General features: G+C 54.8%; 1 long non-coding RNA gene across 2 annotated transcripts; it reads right to left on the reverse strand.

The window, feature by feature from the left end:
• Nucleotides 1–207: 207 nt before the first annotated feature.
• On the reverse strand, nucleotides 208–9473 carry LOC134758139 (uncharacterized). 2 transcript variants are annotated; one of them, XR_010133077.1, is made up of 7 exons: nucleotides 8929–9471; nucleotides 8603–8835; nucleotides 4325–4382; nucleotides 3999–4231; nucleotides 1105–1162; nucleotides 779–1011; nucleotides 209–709 (listed from the first exon to the last, which is right to left on the reverse strand). It is a non-coding gene; the product is annotated as an uncharacterized lncRNA (long non-coding RNA). The 2 variants fall into 2 exon arrangements; XR_010133076.1 differs by having other exon boundaries at nucleotides 208–1011; nucleotides 8929–9473.
• Nucleotides 9474–11491: the final 2018 nt, after the last annotated feature.

The raw sequence follows: 11491 nt of genomic DNA on the forward strand, positions 1-11491 counted from the left end.
TGGCCCTGACCCTGAAACAAACCTAACCCTGGGCCCTGGCCCAAATTGTAATGAGGTCTGTTGGGCAAAATTCCATATAAGCATAGTATAAATTAATAAACAAATCGTGATAAATTAGTACGATTGACTTTCTGGAGTTTCTGACAATAAAAGTAAGGAAAATGCAGAACACAAAGACAGAGAGTAAAAAGAGAAATTAGGAAAGCATTCTACATGTTTAATAGGAAGACACTGGCCGTGTTCGTGCAGCGGCAGTATGTCGTGACATGACATACTTTGGAGAGAAGTTAACAGATGAGGAAGTTGATAAAAATCATCAGAGGAGCAAAATACTGGTAGCGACACTCAAGTAAACCACGAAATTTCCATAACTTATGTCAGCAAAGTGGGAATATTGTACAGTGTGTGTTGAAATTCCTATACAACATTGTTTATCTGCCGTTTGTTTGTTTGTAAGCAATGTATATACTAACAGTTCTTCTTGCTGTCAAAAGAATATGTGTGAATAAGTCATTTTAACTTATTCTTCTGTTTTTCTTTTATCTTCCTGCCATCATCCCACAGCCTTACTTCAGAAATTTTTTCTTTAGAAAATTGAACAAGTGCTCCTTGTGGTGGCACATACCTCGAGGATGGGAGGCTGGGGTGGAAGGGTCACTTGAGGCCATTAGTTTGACAGCAGCCTGGCCAACAAAGTGAGACCCCATGTCTGCAAAACAATGTAAAAATTAGCCAAGTATCATCATGTATACCTACAGTCCCAGCTACCTCAACTTACGGAGAAAGTTCAGGGCCTGGAGACAAGGCTGGGCGGCAGGAGCTGGGTCTAAAGAGGCCATTGGAACGATGGAGCTGTGCCTGTGGAGGCTGTTGTGAGGCAGTAGGCTCATCTGCGGAGACTGCCGTGAGGTAGGGTATGGGCCTAAATAGGCCATTGTGAGTCATGAGCTTGGTCTGTAGAGGCTGACTGGAGAGAGTTCTGGGCCTGGCGAGGCTGCCGGGAGGTAGGAGCTGGGCCAAAAGATTTAAGCGCATTTACGTTTATTAGGCACTTCATTTCCATTATTACACTGGAATATATAATAAAATAATTATAGAACTCACCATAATGTAGAATCAGTGGGCGTGTTAAGCTTGTTTTCCTGAAACTGGATGGTCCCACCTGAGCGTGATGGGAGAAAGTGACAGATCAATAGGTATTAGATTCTCATAAGAACAGCGCAACCTAGATCCCTCACATGCACGGTTCACAACAGGGTGCGTTCTATGAGAATCTAATGCTGCTGCTCATCTGAGAAGGTGGAGCTCAGGCGGGAATGTGAGCAAAGGGGAGTGGCTGTAAATACAGACGAAGCTTCCCTCACTCCCTCACTCGACACCACTCACCTGCTGTGTGGCTCCTTACGGCTCCATGGCTCAGGGGTTGGGGACCCCTGCTCAAGTGCATCCAAAGCGACCCTTCCCACACCAGTCTTCATAGTAGTCAAGTGCAGCAACCACTTAGCTCCCAAGGTGTGTGCCTCAGCTGGCATTTCATCACAATCAACAATAAGTGGTAGCTTGAGTCGTTGTGAGGTCACTTCCTGGAAATCACCCTAACCATGGGCCCCGGGCCCTGACCCTAAAACCCTAACCCTGGGCCCCGGGCCCAGACCCTAAAACCCTAACCCTGGGCCCCGGTCCCTGACCCTGAAGCCCTAACCCTGGGCCCCGGGACCGGACCCTGAAGCCCTAACCCTGGGCCCCGGTCCCTGACCCTGAAGCCCTAACCCTGGGCCCCGGGCCCTGACCCTGAAGCCCTAACCCTGGGCCCCGGGCCCGGACCCTGAAGCCCTAACCCTGGGCCCCGGGCCCTGACCCTAAAACAACCCTAACCCTGGGCCCTGGCCCTGACCCTAAAACAAGCATAACCCTCGGCCCTGGCCCTGACCCTAAAACAACCCTAACCCTGGGCCCTGGCCCTGACCCTAAAACAAACCTATGCCTCAGCCCTGGCCCTGACCCTAAAACAAGCCAAACCCTGGGCCCTGGCCCTGACCCTAAAACACCCCTAAACCTGGGCCCTGGCCCTGACCCTAAAACAACCCTAATGCTGGGCCCAGGCCCTGACCTAAAACAACCCTGACCCTGGGCCCTGGCCCTGACCCTAAAACAAACCTAACCCTGGGCCCTGGCACTAAAAGAAGCCTAAAGCTGGGCCCAGGTCCTGACCCTAAAAGAAGCCTAACCCTGGGACCTGGCCCTGACCCTAAAACAACCCTATCCCTGAGCCCTGGCCATGACCTAAAACAACCGTAACCCTGTGCCCTGGCCCTGACCCTAAAACAACCCTAATCCTGGGCCCTGGCACAAAAACAACCCTAACACAGGGCCCAGGACCCGACCCTAAAACAACCCTAACCCTGGGCCCTGGCTCTGACCCTAAAACAACCCTAACGCTGGGCCCTGTCCCTGACCCTAAAACAACCCTCACCCTGGGCCCTGGCCCTGACCCTAAAACAAGCCTAACCCTGGGCCCTGGCCCTGACCCTAAAACAACCCTAACCCTGGGCCCTGGCCCTGACCCTAAAACAACCCTAACCCTGGGCCCTGACCCTAAAACAACCCTAAGCCTGGGACCTGGCCGAGACCCTAAAACAAGCCTAAACCTGGGCCTTGGCCCTGACCTTAAAACAACCCTAACCCTGGGCCCTGGCACTAAAACAAGCCTAACCCTGGGCCCATGTCCTGACCCTAAAACAACCCTAACACTGGGCCCTGGCCCTGACCCTAAAACAACCCTAACCCTGGGCCCTGGCCCTGAACCTAAAACAACCCTAACCCTGGGCCCTAGCACTAAAACAAGCCTAAACCTGGGCCCAAGTCCTGACCCTAAAACCACCCTAAACCTGGGCCCTGGCCTTGACCCTAAAACAACCCTAAACCAGGGCCATGGCCTTGACCCTAAAACAACCCTAACCCTGGGCCCTGGCCCTGAACCTAAAACAAGCCTAACCCTGGGCCCTGGACCTGACCCTAAAACAACCCTAACCCTGGGCCCTGGCCCTGACCCTAAAACAAGCCTAACCCTGGGCCCTGGCCCTGACCCTAAAACAACCCTAACCCTGGGCCCCGGCCCTGACCCTAAAACAACGCTAACCCTGAGCCCCGGCCCTGACCCTAAAACAACCCTAAACCTGGGCCCCGGCCCTGACCCTAAAACATGCCTAACCCTGGGCCCTGGCCCTGACCCTGAAACAAACCTAACCCTGGGCCCTGGCCCAAATTGTAATGAGGTCTGTTGGGCAAAATTCCATATAAGCATAGTATAAATTAATAAACAAATCGTGATAAATTAGTACGATTGACTTTCTGGAGTTTCTGACAATAAAAGTAAGGAAAATGCAGAACACAAAGACAGAGAGTAAAAAGAGAAATTAGGAAAGCATTCTACATGTTTAATAGGAAGACACTGGCCGTGTTCGTGCAGCGGCAGTATGTCGTGACATGACATACTTTGGAGAGAAGTTAACAGATGAGGAAGTTGATAAAAATCATCAGAGGAGCAAAATACTGGTAGCGACACTCAAGTAAACCACGAAATTTCCATAACTTATGTCAGCAAAGTGGGAATATTGTACAGTGTGTGTTGAAATTCCTATACAACATTGTTTATCTGCCGTTTGTTTGTTTGTAAGCAATGTATATACTAACAGTTCTTCTTGCTGTCAAAAGAATATGTGTGAATAAGTCATTTTAACTTATTCTTCTGTTTTTCTTTTATCTTCCTGCCATCATCCCACAGCCTTACTTCAGAAATTTTTTCTTTAGAAAATTGAACAAGTGCTCCTTGTGGTGGCACATACCTCGAGGATGGGAGGCTGGGGTGGAAGGGTCACTTGAGGCCATTAGTTTGACAGCAGCCTGGCCAACAAAGTGAGACCCCATGTCTGCAAAACAATGTAAAAATTAGCCAAGTATCATCATGTATACCTACAGTCCCAGCTACCTCAACTTACGGAGAAAGTTCAGGGCCTGGAGACAAGGCTGGGCGGCAGGAGCTGGGTCTAAAGAGGCCATTGGAACGATGGAGCTGTGCCTGTGGAGGCTGTTGTGAGGCAGTAGGCTCATCTGCGGAGACTGCCGTGAGGTAGGGTATGGGCCTAAATAGGCCATTGTGAGTCATGAGCTTGGTCTGTAGAGGCTGACTGGAGAGAGTTCTGGGCCTGGCGAGGCTGCCGGGAGGTAGGAGCTGGGCCAAAAGATTTAAGCGCATTTACGTTTATTAGGCACTTCATTTCCATTATTACACTGGAATATATAATAAAATAATTATAGAACTCACCATAATGTAGAATCAGTGGGCGTGTTAAGCTTGTTTTCCTGAAACTGGATGGTCCCACCTGAGCGTGATGGGAGAAAGTGACAGATCAATAGGTATTAGATTCTCATAAGAACAGCGCAACCTAGATCCCTCACATGCACGGTTCACAACAGGGTGCGTTCTCCTATGAGAATCTAATGCTGCTGCTCATCTGAGAAGGTGGAGCTCAGGCGGGAATGTGAGCAAAGGGGAGTGGCTGTAAATACAGACGAAGCTTCCCTCACTCCCTCACTCGACACCACTCACCTGCTGTGTGGCTCCTTACGGCTCCATGGCTCAGGGGTTGGGGACCCCTGCTCAAGTGCATCCAAAGCGACCCTTCCCACACCAGTCTTCATAGTAGTCAAGTGCAGCAACCACTTAGCTCCCAAGGTGTGTGCCTCAGCTGGCATTTCATCACAATCAACAATAAGTGGTAGCTTGAGTCGTTGTGAGGTCACTTCCTGGAAATCACCCTAACCATGGGCCCCGGGCCCTGACCCTAAAACCCTAACCCTGGGCCCCGGGCCCAGACCCTAAAACCCTAACCCTGGGCCCCGGTCCCTGACCCTGAAGCCCTAACCCTGGGCCCCGGGACCGGACCCTGAAGCCCTAACCCTGGGCCCCGGTCCCTGACCCTGAAGCCCTAACCCTGGGCCCCGGGCCCTGACCCTGAAGCCCTAACCCTGGGCCCCGGGCCCGGACCCTGAAGCCCTAACCCTGGGCCCCGGGCCCTGACCCTGAAGCCCTAAACCTGGGCCCCGGGCCCTGACCCTGAAGCCCTAACCCTGGGCCCCGGGCCCTGACCCTGAAGCCCAAACCCTGGGCCCCGGGCCCTAACCCTGAAGCCCAAACCCTGGGCCCCGGCCCTGACCCTGAAGCCCTAACCCTGGGCCCTGGCCCTGACCCTAAAACAACCTTAACCCTGGGCCCTGGCACTAAAACAAGCGTAACCGTGGGCCCAGGTCCTGACTCTATAACAACCCTAAACCTGGGCCCTGACCCTGACCCTAAAACAACCCTAACCCTGGGCCCTGGCCCTGACCCTAAAACAAGCCTAACCCTGGGCCCTGGCCCTGACCCTAAAACAACCCTAACCCTAGGCCCTGGCCCTGACCCAAAAACAGCTCTAACCCTGGGCCCTGGCCGTGACCCTAAAACAACCCTAACCCTGGGCCTTGGCCCTGACCCTTAAACAAGCCTAACCCTGGGCCCTGGCACTGACCCTAAAACAACCCTAACCCTGGGCCCTGGCCCTGAACGTAAAACAACCCTAACCCTGGGCCCTGGTCCTGATCCTAAAACAAGCCTAAACCTGGGCCCTGGCCCTGACCCTAAAACAATCCTAAACCTGGGCCCTGGCCTTTACCCTAAAACAAACCCAACCCAGGGCCCTCACCCTAAAAAACCCTAACCCTGGTCCCTGACCCTGAAACAAAACTAACCCTGGGCCCTGACCCTAAAACAACCCTAACCCTGGGCCCTGACCCTAAAGCAACCCTAACCCAGGGCACTGACCCTAAAACAACCCTAACCCTGGGCCCTGATCCTAAAACAAGCCTAACCCTGGGCCTCGACCCTAAAACAAACCGAACCCTCGGCCCCGACCCTAAAACAACCCTAACCCTGGTCCCTGGCCCAGAACCCAAAACAACCCTAACACTGGGCGCTGGCGCTGACCCTAAAAAACCCTAACCCTGGGCCCTGGCCCTGAACCGAAAACAGCCCTAACCCTGGGCCCGGGCCCTGACCCGAAAACAACCCTAACCCTGGGCCCCGGCCCTAACCCTAAAGCAACCCTAACCCTGGGCCCCGGCCCTGACCCTAAAACAACCCTAACCCTGGGCCCCGGCCCTGACCCTAAAACAACCCTAACCCTGGGCCCCGGCCCTGACCCTAAAACAACCCTAACCCTGGGCCCCGGCCCTGACCCTAAAACAACCCTAACCCTGGGCCCCGGTCCCTGACCCTGAAGCCCTAACCCTGGGCCCCGGGCCCTGACCCTGAAGCCCTAAACCTGGGCCCCGGGCCCTGACCCTGAAGCCCTAACCCTGGGCCCCGGGCCCTGACCCTGAAGCCCAAACCCTGGGAACCGGGCCCTGACCCTGAAGCCCAAACCCTGGGCCCCGGCCCTGACCCTGAAGCCCTAACCCTGGGCCCCGGGCCCTGACCCTGAAGCCCTAACCCTGGGCCCTGGCCCTGACCCTAAAACAACCTTAACCCTGGGCCCTGGCACTAAAACAAGCGTAACCGTGGGCCCAGGTCCTTACTCTATAACAACCCTAACCCTGGGCCCTGACCCTGACCCTAAAACAACCCTAACCCTGGGCCCTGGCCCTGACCCTAAAACAACCCTAATCCTGGGCCCTGGCCCTGACTCTAAAGCAACCCTAACCCTGGGCCCTGTCCCTGACCCTAAAACAAGCCTAAACCTGGGCCCTGGCCCTGACACTAAAACAAGCCTAAACCTGGGCCCTGGCCCTGACCCTAAAACAAGCCTAACCCTGGGCCCTGGCCCTGACCCTAAAACAACCCTAACCCTGGGCCCTGGCCCTGACCCTAAAACAACCCTAACCCTCGGCCCTGGCCCTGACCCTAAAACGACCCTAACCCTGGGCCCTGGCCCGGACCCTAAAACAACCCTAACCCTGGGCCCTGGCCCTGACCTAAAACAACCCTAACCCTGGGCCCAGGCCCTGACCCTAAAACGACCCTAACCCTGGGCCCTGGCCCGGACCCTAAAACAACCCTAACCCTGGGCCCTGGCCCTGACCTAAAACAACCCTAACCCTGGGCCCTGGCCCTGACCCTAAAACGACCCTGACCCTGGGCCCTGGCCCAGACCCCAAAGCAACCCTAACCCTGGGCCCTGACACTGACCCTAAAACAACCCTAACCCTGGGCCCCGGCCCTGACCCTAAAACAAACCTAACCCTGGGCCCCGGCCCTGACCCTAAAACAAACCTAACCCTGGGCCCCGGCCCTGACCCTAAGACAACCCTAACCCTGGGCCCCGGCCGTGACCCTAAAACAACGCTATCCCTGAGCCCCGGCCCTGACCCTAAAACGACCCTAACCCTGGGCCCTGGCCCGGACCCTAAAACAACCCTAACCCTGGGCCCTGGCCCTGACCTAAAACAACCCTAACCCTGGGCCCTGGCCCTGACCCTAAAACGACCCTGACCCTGGGCCCTGGCCCAGACCCCAAAGCAACCCTAACCCTGGGCCCTGACACTGACCCTAAAACAACCCTAACCCTGGGCCCCGGCCCTGACCCTAAAACAAACCTAACCCTGGGCCCCGGCCCTGACCCTAAAACAAACCTAACCCTGGGCCCCGGCCCTGACCCTAAGACAACCCTAACCCTGGGCCCCGGCCGTGACCCTAAAACAACGCTATCCCTGAGCCCCGGCCCTGACCCTAAAACAACCCTAAACCTGGGCCCCGGCCCTGACCCTAAAACATGCCTAACCCTGGGCCCTGGCCCTGACCCTGAAACAAACCTAACCCTGGGCCCTGGCCCAAATTGTAATGAGGTCTGTTGGGCAAAATTCCATATAAGCATAGTATAAATTAATAAAGCAAATCGTGATAAATTAGTACGATTGACTTTCTGGAGTTTCTGACAATAAAAGTAAGGAAAGTGCAGAACACAAAGACAGAGAGTAAAAAGAGAAATTAGGAAAGCATTCTACATGTTTAATAGGAAGACACTGGCCGTGTTCGTGCAGCGGCAGTATGTCGTGACATGACATACTTTGGAGAGAAGTTAACAGATGAGGAAGTTGATAAAAATCATCAGAGGAGCAAAATACTGGTAGCGACACTCAAGTAAACCACGAAATTTCCATAACTTATGTCAGCAAAGTGGGAATATTGTACAGTGTGTGTTGAAGTTCCTATACAACATTGTTTATCTGCCGTTGGTGTGTTTGTAAGCAATGTATATACTAACAGTTCTTCTTGCTGTCAAAAGAATATGTGTGAATAAGTCATTTTAACTTATTCTTCTGTTTTTCTTTTATCTTCCTGCCATCATCCCACAGCCTTACTTTAGAAATTTTTTCTTTAGAAAATTGAACAAGTGCTCCTTGTGGTGGCACATACCTCGAGGATGGGAGGCAGGGGTGGAAGGGTCACTTGAGGCCATTAGTTTGACAGCAGCCTGGCCAACAAAGTGAGACCCCATGTCTGCAAAACAATTTAAAAATTAGCCAAGTATCATCATGTATACCTACAGTCCCAGCTACCTCAACTTACGGAGAAAGTTCAGGGCCTGGAGAGAAGGCTGGGCGGCAGGAGCTGGGTCTAAAGAGGCCATTGGAACGATGGAGCTGTGCCTGTGGAGGCTGTTGTGAGGCAGTAGGCTCATCTGCGGAGACTGCCGTGAGGTAGGGTATGGGCCTAAATAGGCCATTGTGAGTCATGAGCTTGGTCTGTAGAGGCTGACTGGAGAGAGTTCTGGGCCTGGCGAGGCTGCCGGGAGGTAGGAGCTGGGCCAAAAGATTTAAGCGCATTTACGTTTATTAGGCACTTCATTTCCATTATTACACTGGAATATATAATAAAATAATTATAGAACTCACCATAATGTAGAATCAGTGGGCGTGTTAAGCTTGTTTTCCTGAAACTGGATGGTCCCACCTGAGCGTGATGGGAGAAAGTGACAGATCAATAGGTATTAGATTCTCATAAGAACAGCGCAACCTAGATCCCTCACATGCACGGTTCACAACAGGGTGCGTTCTCCTATGAGAATCTAATGCTGCTGCTCATCTGAGAAGGTGGAGCTCAGGCGGGAATGTGAGCAAAGGGGAGTGGCTGTAAATACAGACGAAGCTTCCCTCACTCCCTCACTCGACACCACTCACCTGCTGTGTGGCTCCTTACGGCTCCATGGCTCAGGGGTTGGGGACCCCTGCTCAAGTGCATCCAAAGCGACCCTTCCCACACCAGTCTTCATAGTAGTCAAGTGCAGCAACCACTTAGCTCCCAAGGTGTGTGCCTCAGCTGGCATTTCATCACAATCAACAATAAGTGGTAGCTTGAGTCGTTGTGAGGTCACTTCCTGGAAATCACCCTAACCCTGGGCCCCGGGCCCTGACCCTAAAACCCTAACCCTGGGCCCCGGGCCCTGACCCTAAAACCCTAACCCTGGGCCACGGTCCCTGACCCTGAAGCCCTAACCCTGGGCCCCGGGCCCGGACCCTGAAGCCCTAACTCTGGGCCCCGGTCCCTGACCCTGAAGCCCTAACCCTCGGCCCCGGGCCCTGACCCTGAAGCCCTAACCCTGGGCCCCGTGCCCGGACCCTGAAGCTCTAACCCTGGGCCCCGGGCCCGGACCCTGAAGCCCTAACCCTGGGCCCCGGGCCCTGACCCTGAAGCCCTAAACCTGGGCCCCGGGCCCTGACCCTGAAGCCCTAATCCTGGGCCCCGGGCCGTGACCCTGAAGCCCAAACCCTGGGCCCCGGGCCCTGACCCTGAAGCCCAAACCCTGAGCCTCGGCCCTGACCCTGAATCCCTAACCCTGGGCCCCGGTCCCTGACCCTGAAGCCCTAACACTGGGCCCCGGGCCCTGACCCTGAAGCCCTAACTCTGGGCCTCGGGCCCTGACCCTGAAGCCCTAACCCTGGGCCCTGGCACTAAAACAAGCCTAAACCTGGGACCAGGTCCTGACCCTAAAACAACCCTAACCCTGGGCCCTAGCCCTGACCCTAAAACAAGCCTAACCCTGGGCCCTGGCCCTGACCCTAAAACAAGCCTAACCGTGGGCCCTGGCCCTGACCCTACAACAACCCTAAACCTGGGCCCTGGCCCAGACCCTAAAACAACCCTAACTCTGGGCCCTGGCCCTGACCCTAAAACAACCCTAAACCTGGGACCTGGCCCTGACCTAAAACAACCCTAACCCTAGGCCCTGGCCCTGACCTAAAACAACCCTAAACCTTGGCCCTGACCCTGACCCTAAAACAACCCTAACCCTGGGCCCTGGCACTAAAACAAGCCTAACCCTGGGCCCATGTCCTGACCCTAAAACAACCCTAACACTGGGCTCTGGCCCTGACCCTAAAACAACCCTAACCCTGGGCCCTGGCCCTGAACCTAAAACAACCCTGACGCTGGGCCCTGGCCCTGACCCTAAAACAAGCCTAAACCTGGGCCCTGGCCCTGACCCTAAAACAACCCTAATGCTGGGCCCTGGCCCTGACCTAAAACAACCCTGACCCTGGGCCCTGGCCCTGACCCTAAAACAACCCTAACCCTGGGCCCTGGCACTAAAACAAGCCTAAACCTGAGCCCAGGTCCTGACCCTAAAACAAGCCTAATCCTGGGCCCTGGCCCTGACCCTAAAACAACCCTAACCCTGGGCCCTGGCCCTGACCCTAAAACAACCCTATCCCTGGGCCCTGGCCATGACCTAAAACAACCGTAACCCTGGGCCCTGGCCCTGACCCTAAAACAACCCTAATCCTGGGCCCTGGCACAAAAACAACCCTAACCCTGGGCCCAGGACCTGACCCTAAAACAACCCTAACCCTGGGCCCTGGCCCTGACCCTAAAACAACCCTAACGCTGGGCCCTGTCCTGGACCCTAAAACAAGCCTAACCCTGGGCCCAGTCCCAGACCTAAAACAACCCTGACCCTGGGCCCTGTCCCTGACCCTAAAACAACCCTCACCCTGGGCCCTGGCCCTGACCCTAAAACAACCCTAACCCTGGGCCCTGGCCATGACCCTAAAACAACCCTAACCCTGGGCCCTGATCCTAAAACAAGCCTAACCCTGGGCCCCGAACCTAAAAAAACCCTAACCCTGGGCCCTGGCACTAAAACAAGCCTAACCCTGGGCCCTGGCCCTGACCCTAAAACAACCCTAACCCTGGGCCCTGGCCCTGACCCTAAAACAAACCAAACCCTGGGCCCTGGCCCTGACCCTAAAATAAAAACAACCATGGGCACTCACCCTAAAACAACCCTAACCCTGGGCCCTGACCCTAAAACAACCCTAAGCCTGGGACCTGGCCGTGACCCTAAAACAACCCTAACCTGGGCCTTGGCCCTGACGTTAAAACAACCCTAACGCTGGGCCCTGGCCCTGACCCTAAAACAAGCCTAACACTGGGCCCTGGACCTGACCATAAAACAACCCT

Source organism: Gorilla gorilla, chromosome 2 (genome assembly GCF_029281585.2).
Source record: "Gorilla gorilla gorilla isolate KB3781 chromosome 2, NHGRI_mGorGor1-v2.1_pri, whole genome shotgun sequence".
In the NCBI taxonomy this organism is placed as follows: domain Eukaryota; kingdom Metazoa; phylum Chordata; class Mammalia; order Primates; family Hominidae; genus Gorilla; species Gorilla gorilla.